This window comes from Montipora capricornis, chromosome 3 (assembly GCF_036669925.1).
Source record: "Montipora capricornis isolate CH-2021 chromosome 3, ASM3666992v2, whole genome shotgun sequence".
NCBI lineage: Eukaryota > Metazoa > Cnidaria > Anthozoa > Scleractinia > Acroporidae > Montipora > Montipora capricornis.
The window spans coordinates 19064093-19075787 of NC_090885.1; the positions used below are offsets into that span (position 1 = coordinate 19064093).

Here is an 11695-nt window from a genome sequence, read left to right on the forward strand (position 1 = left end):
TTATGCTAATCCTGGGTTCGTTTACGTTGCCGTATTGTTATCTTCCTGCTTGCGTTTATAAATAACGGTTCACTGATCACGGTCAGGTAACCTGGCCACATTCGCTCAAAAGCAATTGCGTACCATGACTGAATTTCGTGAAACACGAAATTACACACATAGCTGACATGTTGTTTCCCGCGTTATTTCGCCTGAGTGCATTCAGCCAATTAGATCACGCATTTGGCCAAGCCGTCATTTGAAACAAAAACAAACGACCGCAATCACTATTGGGCGAATGCGGGCCTTTAAGTTATTTTTTTTTTTTCATTTAATTAATCAGCGTAAGCATATAATAATGAAGCAAAGGGGTTCATAATTTCTTCCCTGATAAGAAGAAATGGAAAAATTATTATTGAAGTGGAGTTTCGTCAATGAAGAAGGCCTAATCGTCACTGGCAACGCAAGTTTCGACACAGACAAAATAAGCCCAGGCGCATATATTTGTTGTGAATTAGTGTCTTTTGGTGGACTGGGTACTAATGATGAAGACATGCAGTACTGAGTTTGCGTGCGTTGCTTATGGGTTTGCTTGCATCGCTAGTGACGACCGAGCTTTAAGTTGGTCTGTTAAAACGGACCAACTATTTGCCTCTTCCTTCAACCTACATTAGCAATGATCAACATCATCAATCTATAATCACCACGGATAGATTTTATCATCGCCTATCGGTATCTCTCTGAGTGCACCTCTAGTGGTTTATTCGCGTCAAGGGTGAGAATTCATCATTCAGATTTAGGTCATTATTGGCTGCTCATTCCTCGCTCCTTCACAAGGAGGGCCAGTTAACACGAACAGCGCAAGCTTTAGCACCAGTCAACAACATCCAACAACGCAATTTTGTTGCGTTGATGCCTCGGCGGCTGACGCCGTAAAGTGGCCGCCGTCCGCACAGATTGATTGAAGAAATTACGGTTCTATCGTATCAAACGACTTTATAAAAGTGTAACGTTGCCATGCTCTGACATGAACTCGAGTAGTCAGCTAGCAAGACTCTCTTTCAGTGGTTCAGTTAATTCTTATCAACTCGTTTGGGATAAAATCAGATTTGCCTGTTTCACTCCCTTACGAAAGCATCACCACAGTTTCTTTAGACCCCGTTCGCCTTCCTGTACATCTTTTAAGTAAAATCACTCGAGGTGCACTCACAGTTGTGGTCATCTTCTAACATTTATGCGCTTATGCCATGCCTTACAAACTAATCTTTTACCAATTAAAAGTCTGCGTGAAGCAATAGCCAACCAATTTAAATTACCGGTCGCTTTCGTCTAGTTATCACTATTTCTTCTTCTTCAGTTTCACCTCAACACTGAAGCCATTCTTAAGATTTAAAAATTGAACCAATTTGCTTTTACGGGATTTATTATCTTGAACCCACACGTTGGGTTTGTAGCAATCCGGATCTCCATGGGTTTGGGCATAGACGACACCCTTTTCCACCTCATCTCGCAATTTGACCTCTACTTTTCTCTCCTCACTTGCTGAATGATATCTTTCTTCTTGCTGCGCATCATTGGAATTTCTCATGTTCTTCTTCTTTGTTTGGAGATTCAAGCCCGGAATACTTATGCTGAGATAAATGTAGTCAGTCGTGCTTTCAACCATGATGAGAAGATATTTACTGTTAACTTCCTCGATTGGACCACCGGCTGGAAGGGTAAACTTTTCCCTGAAAAGAACGTAGCCAGTCACACTGTGGGTGAGGCTCGTCCATGATCTTGGCGACTTGAGAAACTTGACGACATGGCCTTGGCGGTTGTTTAACAAAACTTCGTAGACTTTACTTCCACCGGTATCTTGAGCCGTTGCTAGGTCTGTTAATGTCGAATGGTATGTTGATGTTGGTATCAAAACAGCAAATTCGTACTTGCCGTTGTTTGGGGAACTGGTGTGATCGAACCAAGCCGTGCCATAGTGGCCCGTGGTATTGGTTTCGCCATCTTCGGTCTTGGAGGTCTGTTCTTTCACGTGGACTCTTAACATCGACTTGCTCGAACTTGGAATGTAGTAAAAATTCCCCTTTGTGTCTGTGAGCGTTGTGTAACTATTACTAGATGACGGTGCAGAGTTACCGCTGAGGGTGTCCGAGTAGGTTTTGTCGACTCCGTTCACCTTGATTTTCGATGAGGGGTCTCCGCTGAACAGTTTATCTTGGAAAAGAGTGGTTTGGACTATTTTGTTTTCTGTGTCTGGTGCCGTGATGTGAGTTCCTAGGCTCACGATCAAGTTTTCAAAAAAGAAAAATGATTTTTTGAACTTAAACGTGATGCTACCACGCCAATCTGTTGAATCAAACTCATAATTGGGCTGATCGAAATCCATGCCGAAAATTCCGTTTTCTAAAGGATATGTTCCTTTAAACGTCAGACCCCCAGCTAGCTCCCGTTTGTTGTAAAACCTGGCTTCCCCTATGTTTAAGTCATCAATATTTGAGTCTCCAAGGGCTATAGTTGTGGTTCCAGGAACTTTAGCCCAGTCCCATCCGTTTTCAACGTCGTGAACTTTTAGAATCGCTTCGCTGTTTGCAATCAGTAGTGCTCCATGACTAGCGAACATTCCGTATACATTTTCCTTGTTTGGTGCATTTTCGAAGTCCCAGAGAAATTTGGTAAACCCTTTAGCTGTTGCTACCCAATCTTTACGACGATGTATCGATAAAACCGCGTAGTTCTTCGACCAGTGACCTTCGGGAGAGGGCTCCGCAGAAATGCTTTTTGACGCAGAGGTGGTTTGCACCTTGAATATAAGGATAACATATTAGATTCTAAGCCATGAATACCAAATTCTCATTAGAAATATGTGTTTAAATGGCCTTAGATTAAAAAAAAAAAAAGAAAACTTTGCACTTACAGAAAGTTTAGTCCCCGATGAGGTTATCTTTTTTAGAGCTATTTTAGACTTGGTTAGAAAATCAGATACCTTCTAACAAGAGTCCTGGAAAATAATCATACAATTTTTGACACCAAAGTTCATGGTTGTGTTATTCATTTGAGTTATTGCGTCTACCGAAGGATAGAAAGGGTGCACAAGGACTGGGCAATTCCTCCTTATGTCATGCAGGACACTGTATCTAAAAATGCATTAAAACTGGCCAAGCGTTGGAAGCAGCCACTTTTCCCGGGTTACTTTTGTTTTCTGATGAATGAATGAATGAATGAATGAATGAATGAATTAATTAATTAATTAATTAATTAGTTAATGTTTATTTGCCACACAATAATATTGCAAAGACAATCAACAACAAGAGTAAAGTCATTAATATAAAAAAAAGGATAGATGTAAGAATAATTGTGGCGAGGAGACCCCAAGAAACCACCGGGCTTATAAGAGGGGCCCCCTCATATGCCTATCATTAATCTAAAGAATCTTACGCAATGCTTGTTCGATATAACTAACGCAGTTTCTTTTAAAAGAAACCCTAACATATTTTTCTTAAAGTTCAGATAGCTTGATCCAGGAAGAGAGTTCCAGATTTTTGGACCTTGATAAAGAATTGTAAATTGTTTGATGTTAGTGCAACAAAAATGTGGCCGATAATTGTTGGCTATTCTACTACCGTAGTTGTGCACTTGGCGGCTTGTTTCAAATAAATTCAAAAACATCGAAGGCAATAACTGATTGTGATAATACAGGGGCTTTTAATTGACAGTGATGGTTATTTTTTTGAGGAAGGGCACCTATTGTCCTGCACTTCAATTATCCCATGGGTGCATGTGGTGATCTATCTCCAATGAAACCACCCATTCAAACAAAGGGAATCTTGCTGCCACAACCTGCGGCTGCATAGTTAACAACTCGAAAAGATCTGTGATATCTAAGCTTCACAGCTTATAAGGAAAGGGCTGGCGAATTAGACAAAGTCTCCAAATATACACCATCATAGTAGATTTCAGTTATCATTTTACCGCCAGAACTATACAGAAGACAATTGTTTCAAGTGACCAAATGAGGCTTTTTTCTGATCTTGCCTCCCCGGTGCTGTTTTTGGCAATGACTATCACAGTTAAATGTAAAGACTGGTCAAATTGAAAAGGACTTGAAACCCGGTTACTTATCACCACAAAATATTTGTTAGTTTGTGTCTCGACGAACAAGATGTCCAGTGCACCGCATTGTTCTGGTTGAAACAATTGCGATCTTTAGAATGATTGCTGATTACTGTGGACAATGACCAGTTAAAAAAAATCCCCACTTACTTTCTTCATTATGTCTAAAGCTCCCAGAGTGTTAAAATAGTACTTGCTTTTTTTAATTCTCCCTCCTTTCAAATATTCTATCATGTCTGGGTCACTCTCGTCATATAAGCGCAAAAACATCTCTGGTCCCTTTACACCAGTTACTGTTATTCCTGATTGCACCGTTGAGTTTGGAGGATTAGAAACACTGATATAGGCATATCCTGGCAAGGCCTTGAAGAGCACTTTATTGAAGTAATTTGGAAAGCGCCCATTCACACTGTTCGGTGTGGAATATTTGGCCGACATAAGACGCATTGTTTCAAGTCCTCGCCTGATGTTGTTGACCGATGTTGTCGACAGGGAAAATTCAGTTCCATGAAGAAGGTATTGGACCAATGCTGCATTGTGTAAGGCTTGTGGAACATAGGCGGATCCATAAAACGCTTTGTGGTGATGTCCGGTGTAATCGGGTTTCATAACTCCTCCAAGACCCTCGTTTACAGCTATTGAGTTATCCAACCATTTAACTAGGGCTTCCATGTCTCTTATTCTTGCTTTAATTTCTACATCCGTGTCCTTTGGCATTGTTAGCACGATAAGAATTCTAAACAAACATAATGTTATCATACGATCTGCAGTTGTGCCTCTATATTCGAATGCGGGTGATTGATAAACCTCTCCAAACTCGTTGTACCATTTGGCTGTGTTGATAAGGTCCTCCAATCTGCTTTTGTTTGTGGCCATACTCAGTGAGTCACTGATGAGAAAGAGAGTGTGCGAGAAGCCGGAACCGTCTCTGTTCATTTCGTGGTCCAATGAGCCAAGGCCACTTCCGTCGGCGAATCCTTGATCTTTCACAAAATCGAGAAGGCTGTTGATTTTGCTTAATCGGTGAAGATTAAGAGCTTTGATGGTAGCTTTTACTTGATCAGCTTGAAGGCTAGATGAAGTGGGAAGGAAGTCTTTGAATACTTTTTGCATGGCCTGGTGGCCACCCGCGATGGCTTCGTATGCAGTGTTCTTAACAGATGTGTTAGCAGAATTGAGGTTATTAAGTTCGGCTAAAACAGTGCTGTCTATTTCGGCAGTACGAGATCTAAGATAATATTCCACTGCCAATGGCAAAAGAATTTTTGTAATGACCTCCCCAAACTTTTTGTTATTTCTGCAGTTTCTGCAGAACAAAGGAGGTCCCACGAGTTTCTGATTTTCGAAAGTCAAAGCATCATAATACTGGTGTGCTTGTTGAATACTTCCCTGCAGAGAATCCCATCTGTGTTTGAGAAAACTTTCGCTTGGGAAGTTAGGGGTTGTTTTGGTTTCGTCGAGGTACCAGTTCTTAAGCCGGCTCTTAATCACATCAAAACTAGCTGTCTTCTCTTGATCAATTCTCGAGGGTGACGGAGGTACGGGTTGTTGACTCCAGTGATAAGTTCGTTGCCAAGTGTTACTTGCGTCATACTGATCCACTCCTCTGATTGGTGGAACTATCTTGTCACGTGACTGTTTACCAAGCTCGATTTAAACTCCAGTAAGTCGATGTAGATAATATCTGCGCCACTTAAGGTGAAGAGGATAACTTTGGTTGGAGCAATGCTGGTGCCTGGAGGTTTGCATTCTGTAAATTTTACCCAGATACCTCTCCATCCTTGAAAATTCAGACTCGCATCAAAAGTGCAGATACTTTGTCGCCTTTTTGCATTTTCTTTGAATTTTATTGACAGGGATTTTCCCGGTGAAGCACTTTCTTTGTAGAACCAAACTTTGACACCACCCCTTTGAAACCACTGAGTAGTAATTTTATGGGCATTTGACAGATCTAGGCGCAGACTCGAGGGAGAGTTCGAGGTTGCATTCCATTTCAAGGATTTTTGTCCGAGCTTTACGGTCTTCTTGTTTGTGGACAATGTTTTCGAACCAGTACTTGATGGTACAATCCGAAAACAGTTTGTGTCTCCTGAATCTTCGAAATCAAAAACGTGGTCTTTCTTACAAACGCTGGACGAAGAGGAGTCTGAAAATTAAAAAGTAGAATAAATTTATTATGGGAAGAATGTGGCAGTTTAGTCGATTTTTCCGCAATGTAAATAAATTTGGGACTTAAGTGCAATTTTAGTTAACCGAACACTGTATTTCTCAAGTCGCCTGAAAAGGTGCAGCTGATCTTTGCGTGTTAAAATACGTATAAGAAGAGATCTAAAGTACAAAATTTTACACCAAAAGGTTCTTAAAATCCACAAGTATCTTTAGAAAACTACTAAAAACGACGACGTTTTGACGTAACGGTTGCATAACGTCATCATGTATCAAGTCAAGAAATATGAATAAGATAGTGTAAATACTAAGATTCTATGTAATATGTTGGACCGACTTCCATATGACCCCTAACAGTGACTCCAACTGTCCTTAAATGATATGGTTCCAAAAGTTTAGTTGGTCGTCGATATTAACCCCTAATAACTTAATTGTGGGGCTACAATTTACATTAATGTTTGTTATATAATATAATAATAATAATAATAATAATACCTTATATTTCTATAGCGGTATATACAAAAGATCTATATCGCTTTACAAACTAATTAATATCTAACTAACAATAGCACTAAAAACAAAGAGTCAATTAAAAGCAAGTCTAAAAAAGATAAGTTTTCAATCTGGATTTAAAAACTTCAACTGACCGACTTATCCTTGTCCAAGGAAATTTCGTTCCAGTGCTTTGGGGCAGCGACCGAAAAGGCCCTGTCCCCATAGCTCTTCAGGCGCACATTCGGTACTTCTAATAAATGTTTGCCAGCTGATCTAAGATTTCTTGTAGGGTTGTATGGGACTATAAGTTAACTTAGATACGGAGACGCCAGATTATTCAGAGCTTTAAAGGTTAACAGTAATATTTTAAAGGTAATTCGCTGCTCAATGGGTAACCAGTGTAGCTCCTTAAGAACGGAGCAAATGTGCGCAGCCCTAGGTTGCCCAGCTACAAGGCGTGCAGCGCAGTTTTGAACGCGCTGGAGCTTCTGAATCATATACTTCGGTGCCCCAAGGAGCAACGAGTTACAATAGGCTTTTTGCAACTAACGATCACATGGTACAAAATCCGCCATGCTGGAGGGCAAGCTCATTATTATTCCCCCACTGGGACATTAAAACAAAGAGACCTGAACCAGTCAAGCTTGACTTGCCTTTGTTTTAGTGTCCCAGTGGGGGAATGATAATGAGCTTGCCCTCCAGCATGGCGGATTTTGTAACATGTGATCGTTAGTTGCAAAAGGCCTATTGTCAAGTCGACAGGTAACGTAAGCATGGACGAGAGTCTTTGTGCTCTCAGAAGTCAGATACAGTTCTAATCTTCGCGATATTCCAAAGATGAAATAAAGCAGATTTACAAACGGAACTCACATGCTTATCCAGTGAGAAGGTATCATCGAAAACTACTCCTATGTTCCTAGCTTTGTCAGACCGATTTACACGATGATAGCCCACCAGGATACTATCTTAAGATGGGCGTGGCCGATATTTTGAATTGATAACGAGCAATTCCGTCTTGTCCCTATTCAACTTAAGTTTGTTACAAGACATCCAACGGGCGATATCTCCAACACAGGATTCATCCTAAGCGACAGAATAAGCTTGATCATCCCCACTGAGAGAATTGAAAGACAAATACAACTGAATGTCATCAGCATTGAAATGATAGCCCATGTTGTACTGACTGACAATAACCCCCATTGGGGAGGTATAGAGCAGAATATTAATGAAAATAAATATAAATCATGCTTAGTTGTCCATTTTTTTCGTACTTTGAAGAGGTCGCCAATGAAGGTGTTTTGGCCAAAACCATGTTCAGACTCCAGATGCTGGCCAATTGTGGAGATCTTGTGTTCGGCCACGCGATGATGTAAGTATCCATCGAGCAGTATACCGTACCCGACAAAGTTTCCTTCACACAAACCACATAGCTGGTTTCATCTCTTTAGTTTTTTGCTTGTGAACACGTTTGACATTAATGCTGACTTTAAAACTAAGGACGTTAAGATCCTTACGTACTCGATCAGCAGATGCTTGGGATTTAAAAGGAAGTTTAAAATAAATGAGTGGAAAAGTTTTGAATCTATGGTTTCTTTAGGCGTTCCCCGCTTTTGCCGTTTCCTTTGGATGACTAACTCAATCAGATTTTTGGGGTAACGCAACTTGTGGAACAAGGCACGGAGTCATTTCACATTCTGATGAGAAAGTAACTTGCACAAACTTGCATTATGCATGGTGTCGTGCAGACTTTATTGGTGCGGATTATTAAATATAGCTCATGTAAGACGCGAGACTTTTACAATAGATAATAACAAATAATAAATAGAATTTATTTATATAGCACTTATATCAATAGCTGTTCTAAGCGCTTTACAATCACTTCTATCCAAACTAATTAAGACAGTGTCTAAAGAATAAATAGATATTTTTCACGTATATAAGTTTATTCATATACTCCAAGAAAAACTTAAAAGCTAATAAATATTGACAATTCATAGCTATGTAAAATATGCTTGGCGAAATAAGATGAAGATTATGCAGTAGGGTCGGAGACCTGTCGCATTATTGAATGGAGAGGCCAAATGGTGTCGGTCGTCATGGGTTGCTCATTGACCCTCATAGACCGTATTCGTATTCTCAGTATTGGACTGGAACTGCAATAGCTTGCAATGGAGGATAATGCGGGGAAATCTTTTGAAATGCTTTTTAATATAATCCCCCGCATTAGCCTCCATGCCATTGCAAGCTAGTTCCAGTCCAATACTGAGAATACGAATATTGTCTATTAGATGCATGTAGATTTTGATAAGAATCACGAAGTGTCCTCAACTGTGACATTACTAAAATCCGGAAATATACGCGATAAACGTCACAAAGGGTCCCCCAAAATCTTCTGTTCAATTAAGAATAAAATGTTGCGATTTAACCCTTACCCAGCTTCCAATAGTCAGGGTTAGGGTTAGGGCACTAGGCACGAGTCATGACCAGTGGCACACCATGCACACACGACCCACGAGCTACGATACAACACGTGCGACCCACCAATCACCCATGCCAATTCCTCCACAGTTTTAACAGAGAGTAGATCGTACCATTTACAATGAGACCATTGCGGTTTTATCGCAGTTCCCAGTCTGCAGGAATCATCGCCCATCTCTCAAGTGGTTTACCTCGAAAAGGGCCTTACACCTGACAATGTCCGAAAAATCTACTTGTTCAGATGGGCGAAAATCACGTGACCAAAACCGCTAGGAAATTTGTGCCTCAAATTCAGCTTAAAATAAAGTTTGTAGTGTATGTATTAGGGTTTTGTTACTACACATTGTGAAACCTGGGCGTTCTACAGCTTGCAACTGAACAGCTATTAAACTATGGAAGCCATTTGACCAGCCGAGCTTCCATAAAACCAACAATTATTCATCGAGCGAGGTTTACGTTAATAGCGGTGGATATTTGCTTAGCCCCGATTGCACGAAGCCTTTGTTTCTCAGGATGCTTCAAAATACTTTGCCTATAGGGCTACTCAATCGGAACGCACGAAACGCACTATTCGGTTATGTGCTCTACCATGTTCTGGTGATGATCCCCGTGTTGTTGCTGCTGTGCAGACAGTTGAATGAATTACATCGTGACTTTGGAGGAGTCTTAGTAAAGAGATGGCAGCCAAACACCATTGTAACTGGCGACACCAGCGCAAGAGTGAGGAAATATTTGATTCTGACATAGGGGTAGGAATTCAAGAGGAAAAATTGAAGTCTTTTAATAACAGATTATTATTCTTGCTATTTGTCAGGGCGGCTGAGTGTCTCCAAAATAGATCTGCACTCGATCATGAGGACCCACTTGAGCAAAAGAAACCAAAATTCCATTGCCTATTCATTCTTTGTGCCCATGAAAAATACGTCTAGCATTCCCGCCCGCCGGTGCTTACATGTTAGTTCTACATTAACATATTTCACTCATTCTCCATGTTTTACACAAAGTACGCGTTTCATTCCATATTGACCTACCCGAATGAGGAACAATAACCACGAGAAAGGCCAAAAGCTGAAATGAATACCACAGGAACATTTCGCTTCTCGACAGCTTCTGTTAAAAAAAAAAAGACATTAATCAAGTACTACTACTACTACTACTACTACTACTACTACTACTACTACTACTACTACTACTACTACTACTACTACTACTGTTGCTGCTACTGCTGCTACTACTACTAATGACAATTTTGATATTAATGATAATAATAATAATAATAATAATAATAATAATAATATAATAATAATAATAATAATAATAATTATTATTATTATTATTATTAATATATTATTATTATTGTTATTATAATTTACGTTATAAGTCTATAAAATAAATGAATAGATGGTATTTACCAGACGTCACAGCAGCCATGTTGGTGCACATAATAATAGAGTAAAAAGTCATTTGGGAATTTGACTCTATTAAACTGCAAAACATGAGTCATAATTTGCTGTAGTTTGGTGCAACAACACGGCCTTCTCATCACGTGATTGAAAACAATCTATGCAGTGTTGAACTTTCAACCTTAGTATATTTTTCAAGAGCGTAATTGTTCTGTAGTGAATACCTTATAAGAGATTCCTTGCTGACGTCATTGTTTCCTTTTTTTCCTGTAACATACGAGTTTTCTCACAGAAGACCTCATGCAATTTGCAAATTGACTTCAAAAGATAAAAGAACTGGTCAAACGTAGTTATAAATGTCCAATTTTAATTAGTAATGGTAATAGGACTGAGTGGAGTCCAATTCGGTACGTAATCATACGAGTGGTAACAAAATCCACGGGAGTCCGATTTAATTTGTTTATCACGAGTATGATTACAGACCGAATGGGACTCCACTCAGTCCCATTACCAATTAATTATAATTTCAGAGAAAAGAAGAAGAGCCTAGTTATGAAAAGACTGACAAAGGAGGCGTAAATTGTTTAAAGTCGCTTTAAAAGAAAGAAAGAAAGAAAGAAAGAAAGAAAGAAAGAAAGAAAGCTCCAATTTTGGAGTCCGCACACTGTTTCTATGGTGATCGAAACCAGAGTTGTGATTGGTTGATTTAAACCCCAACTTTGAATGTGATTGGCTCATCGAACTGTCCGATAACAACTTGGCAAGTAAATAAGTGGAAAATATGAGTTTTTTTAACCAATCACAATCAAAGAAATTGTAATTTTTATGATTAAGCCCTTTAGCTTTGATAACGTGTCAGTTATTAGCCATCAAAAACTAATGCATTCTTGGGTGGAAAAGGGCGCTAATGAACCCATACATTCTTTTTAAAATTTCAAAATTTTGAAGCATCATTTTTCAGACATAATTACCTCGGGTTCATTTTTTCAGAGATAGCTCATTCTGCAATGTACTTTCAATTCTGAGCCGACTGATTTAAAAACGACAAAAATTCGCCTACATTTCTG

At 39.5% G+C, this 11695-nt stretch overlaps 1 pseudogene; it reads right to left on the reverse strand.

The window, feature by feature from the left end:
* Positions 1-856: 856 nt before the first annotated feature.
* LOC138039920 (chondroitin sulfate ABC exolyase-like) lies at positions 857-9400 on the reverse strand (annotated as a pseudogene).
* Between the last annotated feature and the right edge of the window lie 2295 nt (positions 9401-11695).